This window comes from Cuculus canorus, chromosome 9 (genome assembly GCF_017976375.1).
Source record: "Cuculus canorus isolate bCucCan1 chromosome 9, bCucCan1.pri, whole genome shotgun sequence".
NCBI classification, from domain to species: Eukaryota; Metazoa; Chordata; class Aves; order Cuculiformes; family Cuculidae; genus Cuculus; species Cuculus canorus.
In genome coordinates this window covers 20,155,154-20,169,994 of record NC_071409.1, presented here as the reverse complement: position 1 = coordinate 20,169,994, position 14,841 = coordinate 20,155,154, and the positions used below count along the sequence as shown (strand labels likewise).

At 43.0% G+C, this 14,841-nt stretch overlaps 1 long non-coding RNA gene across 1 annotated transcript; it reads right to left on the bottom strand.

Annotated features, from left to right (window-relative positions):
* Positions 1-4,423: 4,423 nt before the first annotated feature.
* Positions 4,424-13,169, bottom strand: LOC128853011 (uncharacterized). Its single transcript, XR_008451206.1, has 5 exons — positions 13,011-13,169; positions 10,753-10,813; positions 7,971-9,781; positions 7,786-7,876; positions 4,424-5,292 (listed from the first exon to the last, which is right to left on the bottom strand). It is a non-coding gene; the product is annotated as an uncharacterized LOC128853011 (long non-coding RNA).
* Positions 13,170-14,841: the final 1,672 nt, after the last annotated feature.

Genomic DNA, 14,841 nt, shown 5'->3' with positions numbered 1-14,841 from the left:
TGGATGAATTCTGGAAAGATGGAGTTTAATCTGATTCCCCACATCCTTCCCTGGATCTAGCAGGCTGGTGTAAGTTTAGAGCATAACAATCATATTTTCTCTTTCAAGGACAAGCTGTTGCGATCTCTGGTTTGCCTTCCCCACAGCTGGCAGGGTTGCAGGGCTTGTGCACTTTTGGGAGGGGAACATTTTGCCTTACAGAAGAGTGCTGAACAACACTGTGAGGAAAGGACCAGAAGAAGAAAGAGCGTTATAATAACACCACATAGCACAGAAACATTTCCAGATGAAAGTATCACTTCTCCTTCTGCAGAAATCAGAGCTGACCACAAAGGGGTTTGCCTGAAGCAGCAGCTGAGACGTGCGAGGCAAAGCAGAGGCGGCAACTCTGAGCACCCCAGTTAAGCTGCTGTCGAAATCATGGATTTGGGACAACCTTAGCCAGCCCTGGGGTATTCCCAGATACTGAACCTGTGCAGAGGGACAGACAGCAGCACACTGCACAGTCTGGAGCATTCCATTCAGGGTCTGGGTTTGCACCTGGAAAACCATCCATTTATGTTGGTATGTGTTGGCTTCTGCATGAAGATAATCTTTGTGCCATTAATGCGATCTGATGTCTGGTTTCCAGAACTCCTAGTACCAGAGTTATTCTTTTTGTTAATTGTAGTATCTAAATTTAAACTTATAGACTTGATTTTCTGCTGTTAGGAAGTAGAAAATTAATCCTGCCAGCATACAGATGACAAGAGTGAGTAAAAATTCTATTATACCAGCAGTTCAGCCTTTCTTTCCCAGAAAGAAAATGTTTGATGCATCCCATGACACCATCCTGCCATGTAGTCTTCCTGGGGTTATGAATTTCCCAAAACTGTGGTCTTTGCCCTCAGTTTGAGGTGAATAAAGTGATGTTGACAGACTGATAATTTAGCATATAATCTCAGTGGTAGCATTTAATACTTTCCCCATTCAATGGTGTAATATTTTAAGTGCAAAATGCATGTAAGGCTCCGTAAGCCTTACTAACCTTACTTCTGAGCCTAACTAAATCCTCACCAGGATTTGGGCAAACCAGCCTTTCCAGAGATGGAGATGCTGAGCAAAAGTCATCATTCAGATGCTGGAGATGCTCGACAGAGATGCTCCTCAGATGAGCTGGTAGCTCTGTGCAGCTCTGCTGCGAGGGGTCTAAGGTGCAAGAAGACAGATACAGCCATTAAGGCTGACCTCCTGCGTACACAGCAAGTTGGCCTGAAGCTTGTCTTTAACAGCAGCACCTCATTTAGTTTTAAGGACTCCAAATGATAATGGTTCCACCATCCATGCTCAGAAACCGCTGTCTCTGGTTACCCTTTCAAAGTGGAATATTTCTTTTTCAGCTTTTACCTGTAGGGTCTTGTTATGACAGAAATATACTTCTACCACTAGATATCTTTTTCATACTTAGGGGCTGGGAAACTGTGCTTATACCCACTGTGCCCTCACTGGGCTGCATTTGCAAATGAATTGTTCCTCTATTGCACACACAGCCTGTTGCATGTAATTCAGGGGGTGTGTGTGTGTGATGTTTAAACTGAAACCATAGAAACATCCTATTGGACCACTGGATGCAGGGTGAAGAGGACCAAGTCAGATACCCACCAGAAGCTAACTTTAAGGGCATTGCATCACCTCCATCCCTCCGGTTTGCCCTCAGCAATGCAGGGGTGTAGAGCATGCAGGCACTTTTGCTTTACATAATAAAGAATCGCCAAAAGGCTCCGACTGTCTTTCTTTGATAAAAAAGCAGCCAGAGAATTGTCCTCTCCCACAAGCCTTAGCACTCAGCCTATGAGATAATATAGGCTGGCCTTTTCTTTGCAGCTGTATTGTTTTAGTGCTTGGAAAATAGCAGCAGGCTGAGCAATGAGTCATCTGTCACTAGATGGGGTTAAAGTAATTTCCGTTTTCTGTTGCCATGGGGAAATCAACGTCCTAAGATTTGTCATTTCTCCCACTCAAACATGTGGGAGTAGAAAGCCTGAAACCCAGCAGGGCTAAACATTTTTTTTTTCTTAAATTTTTTTCTATATTCCTGCCCCCCCATAAACAAAGTTCCCTCCGTGGCCTTGCAGCTGTCAGTCTGTTCCCGGAATGGTCCAGTTAACAATGTCATTCCCCTTGGATTGCAAAAAATCCAGAAGCAGAGTTTAAGTAAATATTTGACATTCATATAAGAGTTGCTTCATGTTATCAGTTTTAAGAGTCTCTGTTACTTGTAAAGTTTTATGTACATTTGAGAGGGTTATAAAAGTGATATTATACAAATAGAAATGAAACTTCGAAAGGAAGTAAATTAAAGTAGCAGCTCACCCAGCATTCACAGTATAGTGCATCTGAGAAACAGGAAAGAGGAAATGGCAGTAAATACCGTTTAAAAGCCTCATTAATGTATAGCTTATGAGTAGCAGCATAGCAACATCTAGTGTTGATCAGGGATATAGCTGAAAGTTATTGTCATACTTCGTTAATTGCAGTTAGATGAAATCTGCAGGTGGGGAACTGGCTTTTCTTGGACCACCACGCCACTACCCAGCCACAACCTCAGCTCCTTCGCTGGGTGTGTTTCATAACACAGCATTTTTTCACGCTCTGTGTCACTGCCTTCATTAGCTTTGCAGAAGTGCGGTGATCTGGTAATGCTCTCAGGGTCTCGAGATCGTTATGAAATTAATTGTGTTAATATTTAAGAGTCAGATGAATAGATCTACAGGTTTAAATGTGATTCAGTGCAACAGTGGCCAAAACTTTTAGCATCTGAACTGAAATTAAGAAGCAATTCCTACTTGACGGCTGATCACATTACCAACTGCATCATAAACCCCAGGACCAATTAAACACTGCTGTCGAATGCTCAGAATGACCCTTTTCCCTGGAAATGAGTATGGAAGTATAAGGTTGAAATGCTAGATGGTTTGCCAGAGAAGGCTGCGTTTTCTCTTTCCTGTACTACCCGGTGAATGCGGCGATTGCTGTACTATGCACAGTTTAAGACCATCTATAGAAAAATTGATTGAAGTGCATTTTGAATCCCATACAGACACTTCTTTTCATGTAAAAGACATCTGATGCTCAAAGTTCCTTGCTACTTAGCGCCTTTGTATATTTACATTATGGATTAGGTTTGGTTAGTTAAGTGTAACTGAACTAATCAATTTTAATGTTAGTTTGTTGGGTTTAGTTTAGGTTTAATTATTTATCATGGCTTTGTTAAACTCTCAGTTTTTCTCGTATAAACAAGCCCTTATATCAGGGCTCACTGAGTCCTATTTAAATAAAATAACTTGTCTCCTTAGATTATGGATCCTATTACATGGGGTTTGCTTCATCTTCAGTAAAATAACATCCTTTGGGTTTTCTCAAACAAAACAAAATTCATGAATGGCTGCTTTCCAAATCCAGCTCTCTCTTGCAACACCCTGTGAACAGATTTTTTGCCACGTTTAAGTTTATTACATGATCTAATTAGCATGACTGTGTAGGTGCGTGGAATGCACTGGGGGAGAGGAAAAATACAAGTGTACAAAATGCTGTTATATAATTTGCTATGAGGACATGCTTATTAAAGACAGAGACCTGGAACATTTTCCAAATACTTTTCAGCAGGATTTTGAAAGTGAGCAGTTGGGCAATGGAAAAAAAAAGGACATTGAAGTCTATAGCAGAGGAAATGTTTAGAATAGGAAAGACTGAGTGGAATCTGATTTCTGTGAATTTAAAATACAATTACAATTTTTAAAAGGCATTAACTCTATACTTACATTTGTTACTTTTATGTCCAGATAAAACAATTCAGTAAATGACTTGGAGCAAGGACTGCAAACTTGTCAGCTACACTGTGAGGCTTGCTCTTCATCAGAAAATGAAATACAACTTCTAATTAATAGCGAGAAAATACAGACTGTTAACTACTCCAGCCACGAGAAAGGCGTTAGGGTGCCTATTGGACACATGCAGCCAGAGCAGAGAGCAGAACTCTGCTTCATGTTATCGAGACATTCACAACACCCTAATCAAATTAAATGGGAAGCTAAGTAACATAAAGCTATCAGGCAGGCATGAAATGATGTTTTAAAGTTACCTGTGATCTTTCAGAGCCTTTAAAGGGGTCAGGCACTAGGCACATCTGGCAAGCTGATCTTCTCATTCAGGGATGTGAAGTCATCCACTGAGTTGCATTCCCGAGTCAAGAACGTGTAATTTTCCACGTGTCACTTTACTGACTTGCACAATGAACAGAGATTAATATTAATTTCATAGAAGTTTAGACATAATTAGGAAAACTGTAATCCCTACTAACTGTGGTTTAATTAAAATAGAGGCAGAAAGTGATAAGAAGGGCTGATGTTATTTTAATAAACACACTCCATACAGCCCGCTGTGCTATGCCATAAATCAGCTCACTGCTGAATCCCACCTAGCTGGATGAATTGGGTATTATGGGATCTTTAAAGGCATAACTTCAATAGTAACATTACCATTTGTTAAAATTGTCACTCCACTTTCCCCCAATATGGGGAGGGGACATAGTTGTTGCAGTGGTCCAAGAAACTACCACCGTGCAAGCTGGCTTACCCTGAAGCACAACTGTCTCATTTCAGTCTCCTTTAGGAGGATCGGGGCATGCCCTGGGGCAAATGGTTCTACCTAGTGCCACCGTGGTTGGTGGCAGCACTCCAGAGGGCGGACCGCAGGTCTGAAGTGAGTTTAATGGTTATCAGCAGTGTGCCTTGGGGATTGCATGTGATAAAGTACACAACACGATTGCTTTGGCTCATGCAAACAAAATATTTGCTGTGGCAGGTAGGGAGAAACAGGGCTGCGGTCTGATGAGCAATGGGAGGCACCCAGCTCTAATACCTCTAAATCAAAGGTCTATCCTCTACTGTGCCCAGGAGCAGGTCCTACGAGTGATTTCCAGCCTCCAAAGTGTCTCTCAAAGCTCTCAGTGACCCTACCCTTCACATCTGGGGCAATCAAAGACACCAACAGCATTAGCTGTGTGATCGTCAAGTCACAGGCTAGAGCCTATTCCCTCTAAATTTATTTGCTACAAACACATTACATCAACAATTTCTTTCCCTAGGGAAAAGATGATCCTGTTCTGGACGATGCATTCATGTTCTGCAGACATTCCTGGCACTGAGGGTGTTGGTTTCATGCTGGCTGTGATGGGCAGGTCATCTTTGGAAACAACTCCAGTTGCTGTCAGCAAGTTTCTGTCTCTCTCCGCACTGGGGAGTGGTCTGACCTCTGGGAAGGCAGATGAAGTAGTAATTCAGAAGTCACAGAATGGGCTTTTTGCAGCTGAAAGTGAAGCGCAGTAAGTCTGGAAAAAAACCCACAACCCTTCATATTCTTGGGGGTGAAGGGGCCTTATTTACTACACTGTAATGCATTCTGTTTCTGTAGGAACATCTGAAGATGTACAGAATGGTGCTTCATCGTGCCAGGTAAACAGCTCTCACATGCCATGGCTACAGTCTCTAAGGAGCTTCTGTTTATTATGAACCATCTCTGCCTCAGCTTTGGCTGCAAACCCTCACTGTGAACACAGCAAAGAGGCTCAAAATGAAAGTGAAGAGCTTGTATGAAGTTACCAGAGGGATACTTATTACCTTTGAGATTATAACTTTTTTTTTCTGGAATTTTTGCTTTCTTCTCATTTTTTTTTTTACAGTGTTTGCCTCATCAGTCCCATTTGGAATGCAGTTTGGTAGGCAGAACAAAAGTGTTATCAAAGGAAAGATGTTGGTGGTGCTACAGAGACTATAAAATGTCAAATATGTTTGAATTAATTTTTTCCTAGATCCTGTGAACTCTATTAAGCAGAAAAATGCTTGGAATTACACGGAACTAAAACAAGAGGTTCCCTGGAGTCTCTTGATAAGTTTTAAATTAGCAGTAAATATTGGTGTATTGATTATTATCATGACCTACTGATTTATAATTTCCCTTTACAGAGGTAAGCCCAACTTTCTTATTCTGAACCATATTTGGATTGTTAAAAGGGTATAAATGTAAATTAACATCCTCAGAGTTATGTTGGTGCAATTGAGATAATTGTTTAGCTCTTTTGTTTGGTTCATTTCCTAAGCTTTTGTGTTTCCAAAGGAATATCGTAAATGAGGCAATGAGACAAGTACAACAAGCTTTACAGAGTAAAAGCTCAGGTAGGCACATGGCTGTATAATCCTCATCCTCCTTACTGACAGCACATTGCGTGCCTGGTGCCTCCTTATGGAAACTGGCTGGTTGCACAGTGTAAAAGCCCATGAGATCCTGGAGTCATGAGAGTCAGGAGATGCTGGTCACATTGTATCAGCGGGTGGAGCACCAAGGAAGCTGAGTCAAAAGAGGGGTTGGAGGAAGGGTGAATCTGCTCCTCCTTCTACCAACCAACTAATGGTTGAAGAGGAAGATTTGTAGGGTGCTCCTGCCCTTGGTTTTCCAGTGGACTTAATAGTTTTCTTGTGATTTGGATGAAGATGATTTAGCCATGGGATTTTCTACCCATATATTCCCACTGCATGGCTGCTAAAGTGTGGACTAGTTTGTTCTTTCCTTTTTAATCCAAAAGAAGAGAGAAAAAGTTTTTTGGTTTTTTTTTTTTTTTATGATACTGTCATTTCTGATGTCCTCATACCAAGGATTTGACTACAGTACTTTATAGCTCCATCAACCTTGGGATGTTTATTTTTCTTCAAACATAGCTGTTTGCAGCATGCTAACAAGAACTGAAGATCTTTTAGCACTGCTATTTGTTTACTGAAGACATCAAAGCCTCTTTTTTCACAAGCCTTCTTTGAGTCAGTGCAATCTGCAAACAGCCATGCAAAACCAAGGTGTGCTTTGTGTAGAGAACATAAAACCACAGAGCATTGAAGATACAGATATTTTCTTATCTGAGATTCTAAATTTAGCTCTACTTCATCTGTCATTCTTCAGTTTCTCAAACTATTTGTTCCTAACCAAGAGCCCTGCACTTTCAGCAGACCTTCCTATTTTCCCTTCAAGTCGTGTGGAAGAATACAACGGCAAATGTGGACAGTGGCAGTGATAGCAGCTAATCTAAAACAAATATTTTGAAACATCTATGAGCAGATGCATTTCCTTGTTTCACTTTGATGGTTGAGATGATATGCTGTGTTATGTTAATTGAGTCTGAATTTTTTGCATTAGGTCCTGTGAGCTTTTGGTTCAGACCCAGGCTATGGGTGCTGGGCAACACATAGTGAAGGAAATGACAGATATTGGCTGCAAATTAAATAACATCTGCTGGAAACAACGTCCTAAGAAAGACCAAGGCATCCTTTTGGATGGATTTCCTAGATGTGTTGAGGCTATTTTAAGGTAAATTGAACTCCCACTCCTTACAAGGTCAACAGGATCGTTCTTTCTATGGAACATAAGGCAGCATAAACATCACCATTTGTGTATTAGTGGTGTTTCCAGTTATACTTCAAGTATTGCCTCACCCCAAATATTTATCCCACCATTCAGAGCCTAGTGGCAGCCTTCAGAGAGCTTTCAGAGTTGGCAATGTATAAAAGGAAAAGTCACTGTGAAGGAAAACCTAAAGTCTCACCATGCAGGAGGACCTACTGGAGCGGTGCCAACAGACCAGCTCCCTTTGAAGCTGTTCAGCTGGTAGGCACGGGCAAAAGGGAAGATGAGTATGACAGGGAGGGAGAACAAGACAAGAACTGACCAATAGGGTTTTTATTCCACAAGGAAGCAACTTACCCCAAGCTGCATTGGCTGAAGGTTACAGATTGGGCAAATGGCTGAGGCTTTCCAGGAATCTGCAAGGTCAGCAAGGATCAGTAGTACAGATCTGCGTGGATAAAGTACAGTTAATGAGGAACGCTGACTGCATCTGTTGTGGAGGGATGGTGCGTTAAGAGCATTTTCAGCAAAATGCAACTTACTTTTTAAACACCTGGCTGTGGGTTTAGTTTACTCTATCACAGCAGGGGAAGATACGCTGTACAGGCTGGGCTCATATTGGCTTTAGAAACTCGTGGTAAGGTAGGTGGAGGAGACCTATGCAGGAGGGGCTGGGTGGTGAGAGGGTGTGCTGTTCAGCAGCTATTAACCCTGAAAATTCCAAGGGGAGATGCAAGGAGCAAGCAGCACAAGTCTTTCACTAGCTGTAAAAGAGGCATGTGGTGCTGGTACAAGAGCGTGCAGCCAAAGATGCTGCAAGTATTTGGGACACAATGGTTTTGGACACTTTCCTTGACAGTGGGTGCTACTGAGCTCAGATATAACATCTGGCTCAGTCTCTCAGGGATGAGGGAGAAAAGGAGCAACTGTTCCCATGTCACAGGGTCCCCAAAGGTTGAGAGCAGGGACACAGCCCCGTCAATGACACAGCCAGGCTGCCCCTCCAGTCCCAGCAGGGAGGTGACTCCTGCAGAACACTTCCAGAGTCTTGCCTTAAGAAATAAAACAAAATGGCAGAGCCTTAAAAAAAGTTTCAAGCACATCTAACTTTGGGATAGAGCATAAAATTTCTTGCCAGAGAATTAAAACAAACTGGAAACTGATCATCTACTCATTTAAATGATGTGCCTGGAGCTAAACCAGCAAGGCGGAATAATCTCTGCATTGCTTTCATCCTTCTTCATTTTTTCTCTTTGTTCCATCAGCCACGTGTGTTAAGTGTAAATTGAAGGACTTTTAGCTGGAAAAGCAGACTGTGAAAAAGGCTTGGCCCTCATCTTATATTTCAGCTTCAGTATTGCAATTACTCTTAATAACACTATTATTTTGTTGTATTATTTATTCTGGCTAGAACACTCTAGGATCCCTTGAAGGCTTCTTTTTTTTTTTTTTTTGTCTGCTGGATTTAGCCAACATCCACTCATGAATCCAGATGTTTCTGCTTTTATCCACGGGAACTTTATGGTATGGATATGCCAAGATAATAACTTCAGGCACAGCCTCAAGACAAGTATTTTTCAAATTTCCTAAATCAAAAATGGAAAGTGGCATGAAAAACCTGGGCCTTACTTCATTTAGCATGCTAGAATGGAAATCAAACCACAGGACAATATTGCTCAAGGTTCTGGATCGGTATTGGTACAGTCTCTTATGTCACACGAAAAGACACAGCCCAGATTGTGCTATTTTCCGTGTTCTCAGACACAGACTCTTGCCTTCAGCACATCTTCAGTTCTTCTTTCCATCCACCAGCCTGAAGCCAGAAGCAAAGATACATGTGGGTCCAAGATGCTTACACTGGAAAAGAACTTACACTGCAAGCCAGAGTCTCTGCTGGTGAATTTAAATGAATGAAAACGTGCCTGTGTATCTCAGCTTCCCATCATCAACACAGATACTCTCCCAAGTAAAAACTGGTTTTGAAATAAGGGCAGTGACAAAATGTACCCTGCCCTGATAGGACCTGCTGAATAATTCAAGTGTCTGCAGAGTCTTTGACAGAACTTTGGATGAACAACCGAACCCAAAAATCATTCCTTGTCTGGAGTGACAAAAGCTGCATGAAGCAAACATTAAAATAACCATAGCAATCTTCCTCTCTGTGCTGTGCTGCCTGGGGTTTCCTTCAGGCACTACCATTCACAGCATCCTGGGTTTCTTCCCTGCTCCTCATTTGTCAGCGTGAGAGTCCTGATCGAAGTTTCTCTGCAGTGGTGGTCAGTGCCAGCACGGTAGCTTGGATGGTGTCCCCAGTTCAGGATGGCCATGTCCTTCCAAGTGCCCCAAGGTCGTTCTAGACAACAGCAAACACAGGAGATGCACAAAACAGTTTTTGTTAGTCTTTTGGCAACGAACTATAAACATCATCTACCTATGACTGTGCTGTGCACAAAAAGGATGTGATGCTATGCTGGAGCCCTCAAAAGGTGAGTTTTAGCTTTTCCTCCAGGACAGTCATGACTGGCCTTGAATGCACACAGCCCGGTTCCTGCCTCTGCTGTGTGTGGTCCAACCTCTTTTAAAGCCACTCTGTGCACTGGACCAGGGAGAAACATGCAACAGTTTTTCTAGAGTAGTAGAGAAGAGCCCATTCCCCTCCCCAAGAGGCTCACGTGCAGCAGCCAGTTGTTGCTTGCTCTAACAGCACTAGTTCTTTACCTGCAGAATTCTTGGATCAAAGGAAATGTAAATTATTCCTAAAAACTCTTCTAAGGCTTCCCCCAGCATGGAAAAGCCTCTCAGCTGGCACAAAGGGTGAAGCTGGCTCCACAGCAAATCCCTCTGGGGCAGGGACGAGCCGGGACAAGAAGGAGGCACGAGAGCAGGGGAGCAGAGGGCTGAGTATCCAGTAGGCAGCAGTGAGACAGCTCACGCCAGCTCTAGCAGCTTTCCACCCACCCCAGAGCTGAGCTCAGCCACCTTGAAATCCCTTCCGAGGGCAGCGCAAGGTGCCATCAGTCAAGGGTGACAAGTCCGGGAGTCTGCAATGTGACGCTCAGGAGGTGGCAGGGGAATGGCAGAGTTAATCTGGATGATGCCTTTGAAGGGGAAAACACTTTTCTTGCTGATATCATGGATCAAATGTTCTGTGCAGGGCTTACAGAGGGTGCATATTAAATATCCCACCAACATGGTAGTTTTGCCAGTTCCTATAAAATTTTCTGTTTCATAATGAGGAGCTTTGTTAGTATTCAGGTATGCAGTTTAAATTTTAAAGGCCACCCACTGTACTTACATTCTACATGACAAACTGCAGAAGCATACCTGTTCCAATTTATTCTTCTAGGATTTTCAGTAAAGTATGGTTTCAATGATTTTGTCTTCCCTGTGAACAAGAAAAAGAAATCCACATTTTTCTTTAAGTTCATGACATTCGATCTACCAATTTTCCTTACCATCACATCCCTTTTTGGACGCAGAATAAAAGAGGCTGAATATAAAAAACAGGGAATTTTTTCCAAGTTGGAAATGAGGAAATACAAAATACTGAGCTCTTTAGTTCTAAAGTTTTTTTAAAAAAAATTCTCTCAGCAGGCCAGAAAAGTGATAAAATGCCTTTGTCTCCATTTCAGTGGGAGGCTAGTTTGACCTTCGGAAACATGAGCATCACAGGTGCCTCGGAGCAATTTGCTGCTGCCATTGCTGGGATCGCTGGGACCAACTACCTGGGTTGCACAGTCTTTGTTCCCTTTTCCCTAGTCTGACTTCTCAAACCTCTGCAAAGACCCATTGCGTTATAAGTGCCTCACCCTGCAAATACTAGACCCGTGATTGAGTTTGGCCATATCCTATGCATCTTTCATCTTTTTGTAATCACTTTTGTGAGACTGCTCCAGCTTGGACATTTAAACATGAGCATCGCTCATGGCAGGGTAGGTAGATTGCTGCCCATAATGCCATAACGGCAGCCAGGAGGGCAGCGTGGCTCTGTAAGGACAGACAGATCCTGAACACTCTTGCACCGCATTTGTGCTTAGAGTAGTGCCCCTCAAGCCAGGTATGTCATTCCAGGTTTAAATCACTTTGAGTAATAATTTGGTCCTTTAGTTGCAATAGTACTGGGATGTAGAGGGTACAAAGGATCATATCTGCAGCACACTTAGCACGAGCCTCTGAATTTAAAGGCAGGGCAAAAATCTATCGATATTAAACAATTTGCTTTTGACATCACAAAAAGCAGAACCTGAAGATTTGCCTTTCTGCTCATCCTTATGAGTGTGAAGGCTGCCCGGCCGTTAATGCACAAAGCCGCTAAAACCTGCGCAGACACAGATCTGTTACCTGACCAGCAAAAGAAGTGCCAAAAATAACCACCATCCAGCATGTATCATCTCTGCTCCAGAGGCAGAGCCTTAGGCAGCAGCACCTCAATGGTGTGGGAGGATGAGAGGTGGAGGCAGGAGCAGAATGAGGAGAAGAGGCCTTTGGGCAACCTGGAGTAGAGCCAGAGCCCAGGCACCAGCTCTCGCACGAAGCACAGCATCGATTTCCAGCCCTGACATACCTGCAGCCCACACACTTTGAAGGACTCACTGCTGGTTCAAACATTAACAAATTCTGCTGTGCTGAGGAAAAAATCACCTGCTGTGTATCTGATCCCTTGGGGAGAGGGTTTATTCCCTGTAACCTTTGTTTTCAGCCAGTCCTGAATCCATAAAAATAATGGTGTTTCCATGACAACAGCCCAGCAGCCGACTCCTCCAGGGCATCTGAAGAACCAAAACATGGCCAGTGCTTCCTCCTGCTCCAGCATCACACCCCGTGGTACTACAGCCCCATCCTATCACTTCTCTCTCCTCTTGTGCTGAAGTAGATGGCAAACTACTTCTGGCAGAGCTCTATCTGCCTTGGTACTATTGGCAGTTACTGAACGGTATGTCACACTGCACAACTGATTTACAAGCAGGTATCAGGCAATAGTATCACCCTACAGAGAGGTAGAAAGACCAAGAGGGTCTGCAGTCTAAATGACTGGAAAATTATGGGATTTTGTAAACTCCTAGGCTTTGTTAATAAAAGATCCATAATTTTTATGCCCTCTTTGGTATTTTAGAGAGAATATGAAATGATCCTTTGTTATTCAGTCACTGCTCTGCTTCCAATGCACAGCATTTCTCCTGCCCCACATCAACAAAGGCCTTCAGTTGCTGAACCCTCTGATCCCGACCCAGCAAAGCATGCAAAGGGTCCTACTGAGACCAGAAGCATCTCCAGAGGCATCCTCTCCTTGAGCAGGGCAGGATATTGGCCATTTGCAAAATCAGGTCCCACTCGCCCAAGCATTTTCTCTTGCAGGCAGCACAACCAGTGCCTTGCCCAGAGATCAGCTCCTATCAAGTGCAGAACTGATCTTCTACTCTTGAGGCTGTTCCAAAACCCCATCCCTTCCCTGCAGCACTTCAGTCTGCCCTCAGACTAGGATTTATGAGGGTTATCCATGGATGCAGCTGCAATAAAAAGTCCAAAAGCTTTTGTTGTAGTGCCACAAGCAGCATGAAAACAGAAAAATATTCTTTGCATACCTGTTCCTCACTGAAGGGTTACGAGCAGGACACCCAAATGCAAACAGCAAGCTCTGAAGCAGGACCTGAGGAGGCAGCAGGAATACACGCCAACTTGACAATGGGGTTTCATTTAACAAGCGCAAATTTAAGTGTGGAAATAAAATATGAAACAGTTGTAGCCAGCATTGTCTGCATTCTTGGAGTGGCACTAAACTAGCAAAAAGAAAAGAACTGAGACACTGGCCCAGACACGCTCCAGCTGTCTGCTACTACCTCTTCCCTCCTCCACTCAATATAACTATTCAGCTTGTTTTCATTTCATTACTGGATGTTATTATTGCAACCTGGGAAAAGAATAGAAAAAGGAGGGGGAGGGAGGAAGTCCTTAAAATACTTCTGGGGTTATTTCTTAAGTTCTAGAACTTAAGAACTAGAGCATTTCTTTCCTTTCTATCAGAGATGAAGTACACTTTAAGAAAAGCATGAGACCTATGGTGTTATTAGTTAAGCATTTGTTTCTTAAATAAGATCCCTTATCTCAGAGACATCAGCATTTTCATTGCTGTGGATATTGACATGTCGTACTCATTTAGTACTGAGCAACACAATTAAATAGCCATATAAAACACCCACAGGGTGAGCAGCAGCAGCCTACAGGTAACCTTAAACTTCGTGCACTCACTTGCCAAATGTTTCAGTTCTTGCCATATAAATCCTCATTTGCGTGTGGGAGCAGAGCAGGCCCTTTCCTCCATCACCGAGTAGGTATAGAGGAGGCATTTTTCACTAGGCACAGCGCGAGTAGAGGTTTCATGAGTTGGTTAAAAGCCTGATGCTGCAGTGAACGGGACTGCTTCTGGACTTGCCACAGGGTCAGCCCTTCCCTGGCTTCCCTTCCCTCCTCTGTCGCCTTCTCAAGAACACAGCTTATCCATAAACGTTAAAAAGAATTCACATCCAAGATCTGATGATAACTTCTTTTCCCTCTCTTTACACCAGTCTTGCCTGACAGGGAAGTGCCAACACGCACCGCCTGTCCCCCCCAGCTGGGGACACTCCACCCTCTGAAAAAGTCAAACACTTGCCCAACACAAGGCCAGGACTATGTCATTTCCCACTGGTCATAGTGGGAAGTCTGTGCTGGACTTCTCTGGAAAAATCTTCCCTCCATTTTGAAGCCAATACACTTCAGCACAGCAGCAAATTTTCAGTGGTTCTTCAATGGAAAAGCAGGAAACTGGGTGTTTCTTAGGATTTTACCTATCTTTCTCTTGGGATCAAAGGCATATACACTAAACAAGAGGCTCTCTTTGTGTCAGCTTTTGCACACTCCTGTAGTATTCCTGGCAGGAGAAGGTCAGATACGCTTTAATGAGTTTTAGTCTCTCCAAACATTGTTTCATAACATCCAAAAATAGGTCTGTAATTCTAAATTTGGATATTTAAAACTCCCAAACGCAGTTTTGAAGTGCACATAAAATAACTGCTCACAACACACAGATTGTTGCTTCCTAATAAATGGCATTACTCTAAGGATTTGTATGGAAAAAAGTTTTCATCTTATTTTTACCTTATTCCAGTCAGTCCAGTGAGGGGAGAGCCCTTTCTACCTCCTTCTCCAGCATGGTCCTCCCTGCACTGGCCAGACCTGGTCATTGGATTCACCAGCAATACTGCAGGACATCACACACTGCAATCTGATCCCCAAGACCAAACCTATCAAGCAGTCTGGGGGCCTGAGTAAGTTTTAAAGCAGGTTGGAAGATAGGAAAAATTTGGAATGTTTTTTTCCCCATTTTATGGTATTCAAAATGGATAATTTTTCATCCTGACTCTTTTAGCTTTTAGC